General features: G+C 41.9%; 1 protein-coding gene across 5 annotated transcripts in view; it reads left to right on the top strand.

Moving 5' to 3' along the window:
* Positions 1-16,774, top strand: part of CDK14 (cyclin dependent kinase 14) — a 382,986-nt gene that overhangs the window by 309,901 nt on the left and 56,311 nt on the right. For 4 of the 5 annotated variants that reach the window (XM_039707401.1, XM_039707426.1, XM_039707419.1 and 1 more), the window contains one exon: positions 1,653-5,909. The exons of the other annotated variant lie outside the window; for it this stretch is intronic. The gene's annotated coding sequence lies outside the window, so the exon portion shown is untranslated. Of the gene's footprint in view, positions 1-1,652; positions 5,910-16,774 lie in introns of those variants that run through there. 5 annotated transcript variants of the gene reach the window in all.

Genomic DNA, 16,774 nt, shown 5'->3' with positions numbered 1-16,774 from the left:
GCAGTTGTGAATCTTTGCACATTCCAAACATTGCTTTTCTTTTTAAGCTTTTGAAGGTAAACTAAATGCATCAGCTCAAATGTATTCCTTGAAACAAGATTTATTGGCATTTCAGTCAAGCTTCTAGACATTGTGGAAAGTGGGACTTTCATTTGGAATAAACAGTCCACGCAAGCTCCAGACACATTTAGAAAACAACCCAAGAAGAACTCTCGAGGTGGTAAACCAAGCTCCAAGAGGGCCCAAGATTCTTAAAAACAGGCTTTCATTAATCCCATTCAGGTATCCTGGTGCTTAAAGAATAGAAGAAGAGCTCTCAAGAATCATGACAGGAACCCTGGAAATTACAGAAGTTAAGATATTGCATAGACATTGGGGTGTTTTGTTGAAAGCCACAATTAAAGTGCTATGCTTGAAACTGCAGTTAAAAACCGATATCTTGTTTTTCTCCTGCTTTTGAAATGAGGACTAGACTAGATTCACTGGCACCTGCATCCAGTTTGATTTAAATAGTTTTAGGACATGCTAATACAAACCAGTTCCATGCTCAATGAATATTTCAGCATTCTTTTTTTTTAAGGAATGAAATTCCTCCACATCTGACTGTCTTCCTGCAGCAGCATTTTAAAAATGTATCAGGTCTACATATCTGTATCTCGTTCTAGTCTTGGAGAACTTAACAAATATATTTTCAGAATTTCTCAGAAAGTCTCACTTTATTACTTGATATAGAATTCTACTTGGAGATTCATTAAGAGTTAAATATGTTAATTATAAAATCCTTTCAGTGGCTTCAGCTCATCCAGTTCATCCAGCCCTCATTCACCCTTCACGTGGCTCTTCTCACAGTTATTGGATACTTTGTTTTCCTGTCCCACATTCTCAGCCTGCCTCCTGTTTTGTAAACCTCAAAAACATCAGGATGCCTTTGTGCAAGTGCAGCCATTGCTTTGAGTTTCTTCATCAGTAGAGTGAAAGACAATAAAAGTGAAGCTATTGATAGTGTTTATTTTTATATTTGAAAGGAGAGTTTGCAATTATCTGCCTAGATAATAGAAATACACTGAAATAAAGGTAAATACTTTTAGACACAGCACACCAAGAGGGCCCATAACCTGGGTATATTTGCAAAAATGTTTCTGATTTGTTTCAGGGTGCCCCAAACAACTCTCAAAAAAGAAAAATGAAAACTTTTCAAAAACTAGTTACAAGCATTGTTGTGGAGGAGATCACTAGGGATAAAGGGGGCAAAAAAAAGAAAGGGGCAAAAAAAGCTTGTAAAGTCCTGAAGCTCTGCCAGCATTTTTAGCAACCTTCCTTTGCATTCAGGGGGTGTGCCCACTTTTAGAAGAGATGACTGGTTACAGCTGTCTATAATTTCCATGGAGAATGTCAGTGCTAATGGTACCTGTGAAGATTAGCTCTTGGGGCACAGACATATGAATATGGATTAATATATCTCTCTTAGGTGACCACCCTGAAAACACTGGTGTTTTAAATTCATTTTCCTGAGTTCTAAACATGCTTTGGAAGTCTGCCCTTCACTCTGAGCTGGCATCTTCATAACTGGCTTTGGCCTAACCTATCTTGTACCAAGTGAAAAAAAAATGCAATTCATGAGGCTTATTATAATTTATATTGTTTCCTTACAGGATTAAATTTACCAGGTTGGAGGAGGGAAACAAAAACCTAATGAGGAGGCTGACACCAGGAAGGAACCACGGCCTGTTTCCTTTCTGTCTCTATGGTGGATTTCATTCAAAAGAAAATTGAAGCTGGCAAGACCCTGTTTTTCCCTGCAATTTATTTAAAACCTTGCACGCATTTGGATACCTTGTGATTTCAGAGAACTATGTGAAGATTAAGCTTTTGCTTACTGATACATGGCATGTACTCTTTCAGTCTTTTGTGTTTGATTTTGTTTGATTTTCCACTGCAGTGCTGCATCTTTGTAAGGATCTTTATGCTTTCACCAGCAACGTCTTAAATACTTTCAGACAACACATTTGGTGTTCACACTTCTCCAGTAACAACTGTACAAAAAGAGCCAACAGTGGCATAAAAGACTGTGTTTTCTTTGAGGGTTGTGCATAGTTTGTAACCAATGGGAAGACTATTTCTTCCCAGGACAAGCCCAGCTTGTCCGATCAGCTGACAATTACAACACTTGCCACTCTTCCTCGGGTGTTGTTGGGTTATTTCTTTTTTCATTATACCCTCAGACCATTCATATCCATTTAAAAACATGGCAATAATTGCATGTTTACTTAAGTACTCTAAATTTGGTTACTCTGCTTAGGCTATGTAGCATGCCAGTTTTCAAAATAGGCCTGTGAGAAAGACAAAGCAAAAAGGACGAGATGTATGCAGCTGACAGATACACAGTGAGTTCCTTATGGTTTTATTCTCTTCAAGACTATATCTTTCTTTTTTTATAGGTCTTGGCTAACATCTCTATGTTTTTCCTCACACTAGTTATTTTTTGGAATATTTTTTTTTAAATCAGATGATGAAACTGTTCTGTTTAATTCAAGGCAGACACGACACTGAGGTACAGAAAAACTTCATTTGAGCGAGCCATTTAATCTAGCTGTGTTACTCTGCCATGTACAAAGCAAGGTGGAGAATTCTCCTCATCCCAGACCGTTTACTGTTCCACACCAAAGCACCTTTTGAGTTATTTTCCATAGGTATTCTGAGCTGATTGGAAGGCACTATATGATCCTTAGTCTTTAGATAGCTTTTCTGAATGAATCATTCAAATGCAAACTTTGCAAGAAACTAAGTTGTGTGTGTGACTTTAGAAAAGGAAGCCCCTGCTACATTTTGGTTGGGGAGAGCATTGTGTTCAGGGGTGTGAAAAAACTGCCCCGTTTACAACTTTGAGTTCAGAGAGGGCAAGGTATGGTGCAAAAATCACTGTTGAGTTATAGTCCTGCTCGGACAGAAGCACTTGCTAGGCAATATTATTCTACACATAATTTTGACATCCTTTGCTTGCTGGATGCATTGAATTACATTTTAAGGAAGTGTGGTAATGCTTTGGTTAGCTTTCAGTGTTTGAAAGGAGGGGAAAAGGATTTGTGTAACTGCCATCTTATTAAACTCCAGCAGTGTTTAATAAGAAAAAGACACCAAATAAGGCAAATCCTTGAATGCACAAGCAGCTACAAAAGGTCTCTTAATGAACTAGGACAGGAGTCTACACTTTCAAAGAACTGAACCATGGAAATATTCTCAATATTTGCACAGCCATTAAAAGACAATTTTCCCCACTGACATCTCTGTTTCAGGATCTGCTAAAAGCCATCTGAAAGCCACTTTCAGTCACAATCATATTTAGAACTTACTACAGTTCTTCCCCTGTGTTTATAGGGGGAAAAGAGACCACTGAATTTTTGAATTTATCACACACTGAAACTGCCTTAGATGTGGTTTGTTTGGGTTTCATGTTTCCTTTTTTTTGTAAAGAGAAAAGCCTTTTATACATTATCTTTGCTACTTAAATTGTGTGCAGTTTGATGATTAAAATTAGCTATTTTTAGAAAAAAAAAACTTGCTGCAAAATCTGAAGAATTTTTGAAAACGTAACGAAGATTTTGATTAGGAATATAAGGGTAGTTTCATAGATGCTTCTACTTGACAGCTTAAATTTGAAGGCAAGCAATTACACTGCTCAACTAACATCTGAAGGTTTAATATAGAGTAATTCCCCAATTGTTCCCACAAGCCTGGCACATTACTATCCATAGTGACTCATGTACAGTGTTTGCTTAAGGTATGTGTGTCTGCGCATGTGTGTGAACACACGTGCACATGAGATTATCCCCTCTGCCCCATTCCCACTTTTAAGCAACCACTGAAATAAAGTTGATCCAAAAATCTTCAAACTCAATTAACTGCCTGAATGAAAGTTCATAAATATCTAGATTTCTAAATAGCAACTTAATCTTTAGTACGAATGTTTAGCAGTAACTTTAGCAGAAGTTATCTCACCTACTGATCTTTAAGGAGTGACCAGGGTCTCTTACTTCTGCACCTTCTTTCCAGGCACCCTGACTGCCTGTGGTGGCTTGGTTTTGCTGCTCTCCCATTGAGGCTCTGGGCCCGGGGGGACATTCTCCTGGCATGAAGGCAACCCAGGCTCAGCAGGATGATGCTTTTCACATGAGCACTGCAATTTAATCTTCTGTAACATTATATCTGCTGGGAAATATCAAGAGGTTTTTTTTGAAACAGTAGAAGCTCCTTTGCCCAGGGAACTAACTGTTGACACTACAGCCTTATTTCACTCTTCACCCTTCCAGCAGAGCCCATACCTGCATGATTAGCTTGACACCCATCAGACAGCTGCCCACCTCTCCAGCTGTTTTCACTACAGCTCTTCTCAGTGTTGCAGAATGGACTGTTTAAACCCTATCAATGCTCTTGAGACAGCTTCAGCAAAGACCAGTAGTGTTACTCTCTTTTTCACTCATCCTTCTGAAATCAGTTCCCCAAAGAATCTTCAAAGACACAAGAAGTAGCCCAGCCTTCCAGATGTGGGTGCCTGGAACATGATGTTTCACATTGTCATGTAGTTGAAGTAAAAGTTGGCTTCAGTGGCCAATAGTCTTTGGGGAACAGTCCTGGAGAAACTGTGGGGTTTGCTCAGAGTGAGTAGCCAGCAGCAGCTTAACTTGCATTTTCCTACCACTTGGCTGAGATCCAGTAGATCTGTCCTGGTGATACTTGAGAGGATGTGGCTTTACTGCAAGATGGGAGAGCAGCAACAGGGCAGCAGGAATACCCTGCAGATAAAAGTGGGAGGGCATGTTCTAACTCTCTATGGGATCTAATATTAAGAATGGGGAAGGGAAGATGGTGATAGATATGGTCTGCATGATACAGAGAGTCCCTACAAGTTTAAGTTCACAGAACCTAAATTTACAAGTCAACAGGCTGGAGATTGCTCAGTCTTCTCTCATGCTGGGTTCAGTTCAACTCAAATCCACACCCAGCAGGCACCACCCCAGACAGGACACTCCAATAGTTCTGACATTACATTATTGTATGGAGTCCTACATCAGTTGGGTCCTTTTAATTCTCACTCTTACTTTTAATCAGAACCATGGCTTAGGACAAGTCATCAGTACAACAGTGAAAATTCAATCTGCAGTAGACAGAGGCACAGGGGATTTTGCTTTCTCTTTGGTGCATAGGGGTTCTGCATTTCAGACTCCTGAGAAGAGAAGGTAAAATAATTAAATATATACCCTGTGGGTTGGTGGATTATGTACACCCCATGTCAGTGCACACAACCAAATGTGTAGCCAATGCTCAATATATTAATATACAAAAAGATGAATATACAGAATATTCATCTGTGAATATTACTGGGTTTGTAATCTTTGTTATATAAAAGGTTTAGACTGTACAGACTAAGGAGCAAAATGCAGACACCCCCTATAAACAGAAGTAGGTTGCATTACTGAGCATAACAATACTCTCCCCTACCAGCATTAGGTGGAGTGACTGTACGTTACTGCCTTGCATTTTTCACATAAGCAAAAAATCTAAAAGTAAAGGATGCACTAATAATTCCCATCCCCCCAAAATGCATTTCCATGGTGCTGCATACAAAATTCCTGCTTGCCAGCTTCCATGCGGATTTTTGTATGGTGCACTAAGAGGTATTCTTTTTTTTTAACAAATAAAAAAGGGGAGGGCTGGTACATGAAAACAATGTTAATGTAATTAAATATATATATACTTCAGAAGAACAGCATCGTAAACAGTACAGTAAAATAAATGTCGCATTATTTGTTACACCTTGTAATTTGTCTGTATTATGAAAGATGTAATGGTTTGTCAGCTGTAACTGTTGTTTTCTTGTAACATCATATTGAATAAAGTGTAGCAGAATCTCTCTTCTCCTTTGTATATGTGATCTAGACCTAACCCAAGGAATAAAGCCTTTATTTTCCTCTTTGTTCTCCAAAAACCAAACAAGGAAATGGTTGTAAACAAGAGATTTTTAAGGAATGAAAAGTACTTGGGAGCAGGCAGACACTAGACAGTAATATGTTGAAAAGATTAAGGCACTGATTCAGTCAAACACGAGCTTCATCAAAACTACAAGGCAGTGCTCACTACACAGGGCAAGATTCTTCACATTTCTGTCTGTAATAGTATGTTAATGGTTTGGTGTCAATTTCCATTTTGTTATAAATGTGACAAGGGACTTCTTTACAATACACTGCAATTTAACCAAAATAGTAAAAAAGCCAGTATTCTGGGGGAAAAAAAAAAAAAAAAAAAAAAAAACACCACCAGGTCTGATTTAAATATACCATTGTATGGAAGATGAAGTCTGGCTTATCACAACTTCTCTTGAAATAGAAAACTGATAATGCTGGTAGAAAATCAGGCAAAACATACAAAATGCATTTTTCACAACTTTGATGTGGTAGTGTGATTTATCCTTGTTCATACTTGATTATGTATTTCAATCAGTGAACGTATGCTGCCTTGACTTTTTGTCTATTTGTGCATCATAGCATTAGATAAGCAAGTGCTTGCTCACACTGCATAATATCAATATGTGTGCTCAGTATTTTTTCCTCCTTTCCATTGCTTCTAGCTTTTTTGGTACCAGCATCTTGCTAGGACCTATTTTTAGACAATGAACGCTAAATCAATGCAGTTTGCATAGACTTCATTAGAATATTTGCCTGAAATGTTAGAATATGCTGTTTTAGCAAACACAAGAGTCCATAGGAGTAATTTTGATCTGGGATGGGGGATAGCTGGAGAGCAAGTGTTCATACTGTGTAGGTGGATGGGGCAGCAGCCCTAGCCTAGAATATGAATAACAGAGGACCTAGATTTTAGTCCTCACTCCAAGTGATTAGAAATATTTGAAGATGAAAGTGTCTTCCTTGGAGCTAGCACAATATAAGCTTGAATGTGGGTCTTCAGTGTCGCAGGTTTTATCCAGTAGAAGAATGTTCTGGCCCCGATGTGATCACAGAGCACTTCAGGAGAAGAATCCTCATTTTCCATCTAGAAAGTTGCTGCAGAATGACATCAGCTGCACCCAGAGGGCATTGCACAAAAACAAACAAAGAAAACACATGCATGTTCATCTATTTATATTTTACCCTCAGTTCTCACTGGCTAGGACAGGTTTAGGAAGGTGTTGCCTTTTTATAGTCTAGATGAATAATTTGTAATCCTGACTCACTACCTGTATGGCAACTTTAACCTACAAATCCCTCTGATACAAATGAGGACCAAGAATTATTACCTAAAAAGGTTTGTATGTTTGAACACAGGGTACCAGGAAGCATGTTCAGAGTCAGCCTTTAATTATGTAGTATAATCCTTAAAGCTGTCTCCTGACCCCCTTGGCTGCACTCCTAGCCTGTTTAGCCCCAAGGTTTTCTTCCTAAGCTAGCCTTGCTGCTACGGCAAAGCAAGAGATGCATTTAGCTAGAATAGCAGCCACCCCTCCCCCAAGAAAAGAAAAACCAGAGGGAAGGTGTTGAAGCAACCCTGTGCCAGTGGGTTAACACATACAGTTTCTCAATAATGCCTCTTCTTGTAAACCTCTGCAGAGTAAACCCTACAGCAGCGAAGGGCTTGCTGCTACCAGTGGGGGGTGGCGTTATGGACATTAGATTTGAGAAGCTTATATAGCACATGGGCGAGGATAAAGGGATACAAATCAGAGAGAGGAAAAAAAAAACAAAAACCAACTGAAGAGAGTTAAAAAAAAAATATCCAGAGCCAAGTATTTACTGTTCATTTCCCTTGTGAGTAGCGTTATATATTGTCTGCAGTAAGTCATGCTGAGAGCGAGCCAGGCACAATAATAGCTGAGAGCAGTCCTGCAGCCCCTTCGTTATTGCTTCTGCCCGCTGATGCCGAGTTGGGCAAAAGAAAGTGATTCCAGAAATGTTCCTTTCTTTTTTTTCCCTTTTCTCTTGTTTCCCAGAGGACCTAGTAGTGATTGCTGGGGCTGTACTACCTTGAAAGCACTGCTAAATTAAAATCAAACATTTTAAAATTAATTTTTCACAGACCCATATGGTGATTCACATAAAAGACGTAACAGCTCTAAGTGCTATACCAGATACTGCAGCGCTGTATATCCCAGTAAAGTCTTGAAGCTGAAGGAGATTCATGATATCATAGAAACATTTCAACCTCATCTTTCAACTTGAATTAGGGCTATAGTGTAGGTGTCACAAGGGTAGGTGTTAATCTTACAATCCAGCTAATTATAAATTTGTTCCCACCTTTCACCTGAGGAGCTCAGAGATACTCATGCATCAAAGAAATGAACTGTATACACAGCTCTGGAATATACCATACAGATGTAAAGATCCATATTTTTGTAGAAGAGAAAAAAAACCAAAACACATCCCAAAACCCAAGGTACAGATTCAGTTTTTTATTTTCAAAACTTTGCATGGGCAAAACCACCTGAAAGAGTATTTCACTTGATGTGTGGTGAAGACTGAACATTGAAGATACCTTTTTAGAATAGTTTCTTGCAACAACAAAGTGTAATTTCTGTGTTCAAATCAAGTCCTGTTTCACAGTACAGACAGCTCCAAAGACAAGCCAAGGTGTTGTGCTCTAACAGGACTGTTCATTGACCAAGTTCCCAACATCATGTCAGTGTGGAGCAGCAGAAACTGCATGTACCAGCATTCACTGGGAAATGCTGGAAACATGACTGCCACTTGTCTGCATCAGGAGACACAACTTTCAGAGACCATCTCAGATGTTCTTCTATAATCCCATTTTTTTTTCCATAACACACAATACAGACAGCAAAGGAGAAGTGAGTTTCTGCATGGAAGGTTGTACTCTACAGCAACCCCACACAGAGTACTTCACTACACAACTGCCTCCTTGGTGGGGATGTGAATCATGGAAGAGCTGCACTTCTGGTCTCCCACATCCACTAGGTTCTCTCCAGAAATGCCTGTTTGCATCTGGGCAACGTATGTGTTTTCACTGCTGGCTGTTTAGTTTGTACTCATGCACGTGGAGTGACTAACGTGGAATAGCAGGAACCTTTGAGAGCAGCTCCTTTAGTGGCCAGAGGTACCCGACTCTTCTGCCAGTCCAGAGACAGGAGTGAGTGAGCAGAATGAGGATTTGCTGCTCCATAGCTTCAGCCACTCTTCCAAGCCCTTCTTCTCTTCTTGGACACATCTGTCAGTGCATCAGGACTGGAGGTGGAGGAAGCAGGAGAGAGGGCATGAGACAGATACGTGTGCCATCTGGGGGCAAGGTCATGAACCTGGCAGTGGTTAGGATATGATCACAAGCAAGTTCTGGTGTTTTAGAATACTCCCTTGTTTTAGAAATTTCCAACCTGTTCACCATACTGCTAGCTGGGCCTTTCTTTTATGACCCACACATGAGAAAGAAGCATTTGGATATCCTTTCCCCAAGCTCTTGCAGTTTAGATTTAGGACAACCAATTGATCAAAGGAAAGGGGAGAATCTCAGAGGGTTTCAGATGAGCCCTTACAAGGCACTAAATATGAGGAAGTGTACTATACATTCACCACCTGTAATAACACAGCTTTGAACACCCCAGTGTGTTTCTTCAGTGTTAGCCAGCAGGGTACCCTATGACAGCACTGCAGAAGTAAACAACATCCAGTTTTTGAGAGAGGATTCTCATGACAAACCCCAGTTTGGCAGCAGTGCCAGGTGGGCTGAAGGAGTCACCAGTTTAACCAGGGGAAGAAAGGAGCGGGGGCCCAGAAATAACATCAGCTCTTACTGAAAGCCTCATGAGACTGAAGCCAAAGCAACTGTGTCCCCTGCTCCTTGTCAGTGCTGTGTCTAAAAACACCAAACCACCGGTGGCTCACTCGGTGGGATCTCCCAGCCCCTTCCCCCCACGGGCCGTGTTAGCTCCAAAGGAACTCCATGGTGAGAAACCACAGCACCCTTCCAAACACTGGGCCCGGTGATTCCCGCACCTGCAACTCAAGCTGCTGAGCTGCTTTGCACCGAAATGTTTTGACTGCAGGAATCTGTCTGGTAGGAGGGAGTGCCAGGAAGGAACAAGGAGCACATTCAGGGGCGCTGGCTGTGCTGACACCACTGAGATGCCCGGTGTGCGCAGACAAGCCTTCGCTCCCCACAGGCGCCGCGGGCACGGTAGGGCCGGTGGGAGGACGGGGCCAGAGGCCGAAGCACCGCTCGCGGGCAGTCCCACAGGGCTGAAACTCCGTCCTGCCGCTGCCCGGTTCTGCCCAGCGACCGAGGGAGCTCCGGGGACCCCCACGTGCGGGGAGGGCCGGGAACGGGGCCGGGAAGGGCCGGGCTGTGTCTGCGCCCGCTGGGAAACGGGGAACTCTGGCGCCAACGTGAGGGAAAAACAGCTCCGGAGCGTCCGCTGCGGAGCGGGAGGAGCACTGAATGCCGGGCTGGGCAGGGCGCGGCCGCCGCTGGGTTTGGCGCGGCGGAGCAGCCGTGCTGCCGCGAGAGGCGGGACCGGGGAGGGTCAGGCTTCTCGCTGAGATTTTGCGGAGGTTGTAGGAAATGCCGCTAGGAATGGGGGGTGGGGGGTCTCCTCCCCACTCTCAGCCACGGCTCCAGGCTGTCGGGCACAGTGGGTGCGGGGTGCTGGGACAAGCCAGGCCCCTCGCTCCCCTCACGGCGTCCCGGGCGGCCACGCCTGGCCCTCAGCCCTGCTCCTGCCCGCCGGCATCCCGCTGTCCCTGGGGCCACGGGGAACACCAACCCCGAGCTAGCATCTTTGCCACAGCCATCCAAACGCGGCCACAATCATAGAATGCCTGCGTTGGAAATGGCCTTGGAGATCATCCTCTGGCCAGGGATGGCCCGGGCATCTTCTTCCACTAGACCAGGCGGCTCAAAGCTCCTTCCACCCTGGTCTCGAACACTTTCAGGGATGGGGCAGCTCCAGATTTTCTGGGCAGCATGTTCCACCATCTTAGCACATCTGAAAGCACTTTGCTACACCCATCAGTTCATGTGCAACACCTTCAGTATTGTGTACTGTATTGCCTTAAATCCCTAATCTGCCTTCAGATAGATCCATGCAGCAGCGTTGGGCTTTGGGCTGGTGTGTGAATACCTGAAGATGGAATGGGAGTTTGTCATCAGTAAAACACAGTATCAAACTCATACTTGCCCCAGATGCTGATCTTTTATTAATTTCTTCAATACAGAAAGAGAAAAAAATGCAACCTAGTTCTTTTAAAGGTATCTCTGGAGCCTGAGTTAGAGAAAATGGAAAATGGCCTTAGGTGGGATTTTATTTTTTTTTAAAGGTATCTCTGGAGCCTGAGTTAGAGAAAATGGCCTTAGGTGGGATTTTTTTCTTTTTCTGTTTTTTTTTTTTTTTTTTTTTTTCTCTTAACGTGGACATTTACTACAAAGAGAGAAAGAAAATGTGTTGTTTAATCTCTCTTGAATCTCTGCCTGGCTTATTTTCACACATATGATCTCTTTTGTTCTCTGGTTGTAATCACCTAAACAACTGATTAACAGATGATCAGCCTCTACTGTTCCAATCTGCAGGATGCGATGCAAGGGGAAAATGGGGAAATCTGCACTGATTATTTTTCTTTCATACCTTAGTACTATACTATCCCAACAAAGAAATCGGGGTTGAAATCGTTTTTTGTTGTTGTTTTGAAGTGTCCCTCAACACTCACACAAATCCCCCAGAGTTCTCCCTGCACCTTCTTTCAATTAAATTGCTTTTTCTTAACTTAATCTGTGACTGTTTGATTAGAGCTGATTGAAAGTTTTTCGAAACAAAGCGAGGTTATTGAGCAGCTTTGAAACCCAGTGATTTATCAGGAGAAAAAGACTTCTCTTTCAATTAACTTCTTTCACCTGTGGATTGCCAGGAGCTCAGGTTTCTCAGCCCAGTGACAAGATTCCATTTGAATGACTGTGAGGCTGGAGACCTCGGGGATTTTTGAATTTTTGCCACAGAGCCAGGAGCCAATGCAATTCTCGAGTGTGCGCAGCTATGGGACACTGCAGATGCCAGAAATCATTGACTATTTTGGTTTCAGACTCCACGGGCTTATGTCATGAAACTCTCCAAAATGCCATCTCCAGATATTTCAGTATTTCAGATTAGATGCCATATTTCAATGTTCATTGTTTTGCTTTTTGTTTAGAATGAAGAGTTTCTAGAAAACATTTTGACATGATAGAATGAATTACTGATCATTGTTAGCAATGAAACCTATCAAGAGGGAATAACAAATGTCACTGGTAGGAGAAGGCTGGAAAATTCAGACTACCACTAAGAAAATAATGACTTAATAGCTCATCCTCCCATTTAGGCAAGGGAGATCTGCTTTTAATCTGGTTTGAGATCTGTTGGAATCCTGGGAACCCTGAAATCATCTTCTTTTTTTTGTCTTTTTGCATTGATTTCAGTAGCATTAAGACTTTGTCCAGGATGGCTTGCTAAGATAGGCACAGCAGTTTAAACACAGATTGGAGCTGTGTCTAGATTCCATTTTGTGAATGTTGATGCTTTATGCAAGTAGGAAGTCAACTTTGATAGGCTTATAATTTGTTAATTATATAAGTTGCCACAGCTACATGGTTTACCAACGGAAAAATGTAAATTTTCCCCTGTTTTAACATATTTACAGGTGTTACTGATACCATTGTTTCACAGTTCTCTTTTTTTACCTTGAGGTGATGACAGGTTTTTTGTCTGCTGTGAATACAGATATCTGCATTTCTGGGAAAAAGGAATGTGGTTGTCTAAGTACTGCAGTTCAAAAAAAGAAAAGGAATCCAAACTCTTCTTTATGCTTGGTGTTACATAATTTGAAACAGCACCCTATCTCAAGATCTTCTGAGGACAGAAACTGCATCATAGTGGAAAGATTCAAATCTTAACTTTCATTAGCATAAAGGTCCCATTTGTTGTCTTGGCAAAATCAACAGCTACTAGGCTTTAAACCTGCTCTCATTACAGGAATAAATGCTATCATGCGTAACTTCAGTACCAAAGGAAAAAAAAAGCCATCTTTAGGAAGTCATTATTTAACAAAAATATATCTCCATCTGTTAATTGTTGTGCTAAGAAACCTTTAATGGAAAAGACACTGAAGTAGGACATAGAGGTTAAAGTGAAGTCATTCACATTTTATTTTGTTTGTACTCAAAATTGGTTGCAGCCTTTGCTTTCTGCTGTGATTTGTCTCTAATCAGCATTCCCACTGTTCTGAAAAATTGATTTGAATTCTAAGTTGATACAGGAGATGCATATAAACAGATCTCCGCTCTCCTCCTGTGAGGGCAATTTATGCAAAATAAGTTTAGGGGCTCTGGGATTTAAAGTTTACTGACTTTTGTCTGTGGGAACTGGAGTGCCACTTTGCACATCGTGAACATTGTCTGTGAATTACCTGCCTTAAGGGGGATTGTTAGCACATGAATCAGAACTGTCTGACTAATGTAGAACATCTCAAACAAAAGGATTAGGCAATAGCTGAGACAAACCAAGATGCATTTTAAATCAGCTCAAGTTAAATTAGGTGCTTTTTAGTCTAATACTGCTCTTAAGTATAATGTCGAACACTGGCTATGAGAATAGGCTGATTCTTGTTTTGCTGCAGAGAAGATGCCATCTATTTATCCTTGAAAGCAGTCTTTACCTATGAAAATCGTACTTGCTCAGCTGTATGTAGTTCATTCATAAAGGCAGAACACTCTATTCCTCTGTGCCACAGTCCTTAGTGATTCTCCTTTGAGTATGTGCATAACACTCTAAGAAATGAGACAATTGTGCACACATATTTTCTTGTATTTTTATATTGAAAAATAGTGGGTTTTTTTTCAGATGCTCCAGAGTTACATTCTGCTCCTACTTAGACATATTTGCTGTAGGAGCCTCAATATGATGTTTGTCCTTGAGAATCCTGCTACAAAGGCACCCACACCTAAACTCAGATCCCATGTTCTGGGATGTGGGATATTGCAAATTCTGTGTTGCATCACTTCCAAACTTTGCAGGAAAGCTTAGAGCATCGGTAGACTAAATGCTATTCATCTTGATGACAAATGGAAAAGATTATTTCTGGTGTAAGGAAAAAAAACAGGCAGGTCTGCGGGGTGCTTCCTGCTGTGGCCTCACCTGGCACACCAATCTCGGTTTGCTGAATTCTCCTTTTGAGTGTAAAGAGGCCTAGCATGCTTTGAGTATAAGGGCCTAACATGCTGCCTACCTCCATCTCAACATCTGGAACTATGGGAATCTGAGAGAGAGAAAATTGAGTGATTGAGACCAATTCTGATCCTACTAAAATGGGAGCTTAATCAGAATTTGGCCCTTAATTGTATTGAAGGCTGCAAAGAGGGTGCCCCGTGTTGGTTGTTCAAAAGTACTGGTGGGATGGCATTCCATAGATGCCAGTTGCCCACCACACTGTTCTATCACTCCCCTCCTCAGCAGCACTGGGAGGGAGAAAATAAGATGGAAAAAACACATGGGTCAAGTTAAAGGTAGTATAATAAAGCAAAAACAAAGGCTATGCAGAGAAGCAAAGGAAAACAAGATTTATTCTCTATTTCTTATCAGTGTTCCGACACTTCCCAGGAAGCAGGGCTTCAGTGTGCCTAGCAGCTCTTCTGGAAAACAAACATCTTAATGACAAATGGCCACCCATTTTCTTGGCTTCTATTGCTGAGCAGATGCAATATGGTATGGAACATCCCTTTGGTCAGTTGGGGCTAGTTGTCCTGGCTGTGTCCCTTCCCAACTTCTTGCCTGCTCCCAGCCCACTCTAGGAGGCAGATTGTTGGAGAGGCAGTGCAGATGCTGTGCCAGCACTTCTCTGCAGTAGCCAAAGAGTGTTCATCAACACCTGGCTAGCTACTGATACAAAGCACAGCATTGTCAGGGCTGCTCTGGGGAGATGGGCTCCGTCTCAGCCAGACCATGCCCACACCTGGGCAACAGTTTTACTCGGGGCAACAGCTTTTGGAACTAGAAATGCTGAGGAACCAGGCTAATGTTCTCAGCAAAGAACTAGCAATACTTCTTGTTTTTACTAGATCTGCATGAATGACTGGTTCTATTTGGAGGAAAACTGTGCTGGCAATGTTTTAAAGAAAAAGGAAAAATATTTTTGGATATACATGATACCAGAGTTTTTCAGACTGTCAGATAAGGAAGGCTTTTTTCAGGTTGAATAACTATTTCATATTGATCTGGGACATCTCTAAAGAGCATTAAAGCAATATAAAAATAAACTCATTCAGGATGACTGGAGCAATATTCACAAAATTGAGGAGGCCATATCCCCTGCTGCACCCAGTGGTGCGAATTTGACTTTTTAGGTAAGAGGCTCCAACTGCTCCATAATCCCCAGGTTTTCCTCTCAGAAAAAATATCCTAACTGTCAGGCTCTCCAAACCATGCCACACAGGCAGATCAAGTATAACTTCTGCAATTGATGTTGCCTGAGAAAGTAGCTCTGCTGGACTCGAGGCTGCTGAGCAACCTGTACACCGTGGGGTGGGACAGGTAAAACAGCAGAAGCTGTGGTGGTGTGCACTGCCTCGTGTCCCTGCTCCACCACCAGCCCAGCCCTGCTCCCTGTGTTCTGAGAGATGTAGAGCTCTCGGCCACTTGAAGGCATTGCTGTTTGTGGTGAAGAAAATTCACTATGGCTGCAGAGATATAAAGGGAGCCTCTCTTGAATGCTGATGTGTTCAGCCTCATGTAACTCATGAACATTCACGGAGTAAGAAAATAGGTGATGATTATGGTCTGGGCTGGTGTCTAGGGTACTCATCTGGATTTTCCATTCTCTGCTTCCAAGTATCTTCAAGGCAAAATAATTGAACTTGTGCCACCTAGAATCAGTATCATTGTGAAGGAGGTAGGAGGCCCATGATTCTGAGACCCGGGTTTAAATAAAGTAGGAAAAGGAGTGGATATCTACCTGCAGTCTCACAAGATGTAGTTGGTGTGGCATTTTCTGTTGTTTCAGAAATTGTTTTCAAGATAGTTTGTAAGTCTTGCATGAAAAGTCAAAGCAAAAAACTATTGCCAAACCGCCAAAATAATCCTTTCTACATTTTATTTCAGGTGAAACTGCTGACTAAATTTGACTTGATGTTACAAGTTTGCATTTTTCTGTGACTAAGTGATTCCTTGCACAGCCTGTGCTCAGCTCTGGCTTGAGCTCTCCTGTTAATTCACCCTCCTTGTATTCTTCTTTGGGAGCATTTAAGATAGCTGCTCCTTCTCTGAGCCACAGCCTGCTCCACAGGGATGGGTGGACATACTCGCCATGCAGTTGTACTCACTTTTCCAGTGAACTCATTTCTATGGTAAACACCTGAGGCTCTAAAGCAGTGTGACTTCAGTCTTCCTGTTCCAAAACCCTCATCAAACAGCTGTTGTCTATATAGATATTCTACTCGGCATAGAATTATTAGATATTCTATTCTTGCTCTCTAATCTGCAGAAAATGTAGCAATTGATCGTTGAGCAGTGTTACTAAAAGCTGCTGCTACTTTGTTTTCACTTGGAGTGTGTAAATGGCTTTTTGACTGGTTTGACTTCTGGGCAGTTCCTGGCTGAAAATGCTGTCATCAGCATTGCTTTCCCTCCTGGCCTGTCACGGGCAAGCCATCCTGTGATTGAACAGCAGCCTGCAATTATCAATATCCATTATTGGACTTCTTAGCTGCTGTGCATTGCTTCTCAGAATACTGAAAGTAGAGCTGGGCCAGAGGCAGATCT

Source organism: Passer montanus, unplaced genomic scaffold, assembly GCF_014805655.1.
Source record: "Passer montanus isolate IOZ18808 unplaced genomic scaffold, ASM1480565v1 scaffold10, whole genome shotgun sequence".
NCBI lineage: Eukaryota > Metazoa > Chordata > Aves > Passeriformes > Passeridae > Passer > Passer montanus.
The sequence above is the reverse complement of the archived record's forward strand: the minus strand, read 5'-3'. Positions and strand labels throughout refer to the sequence as shown.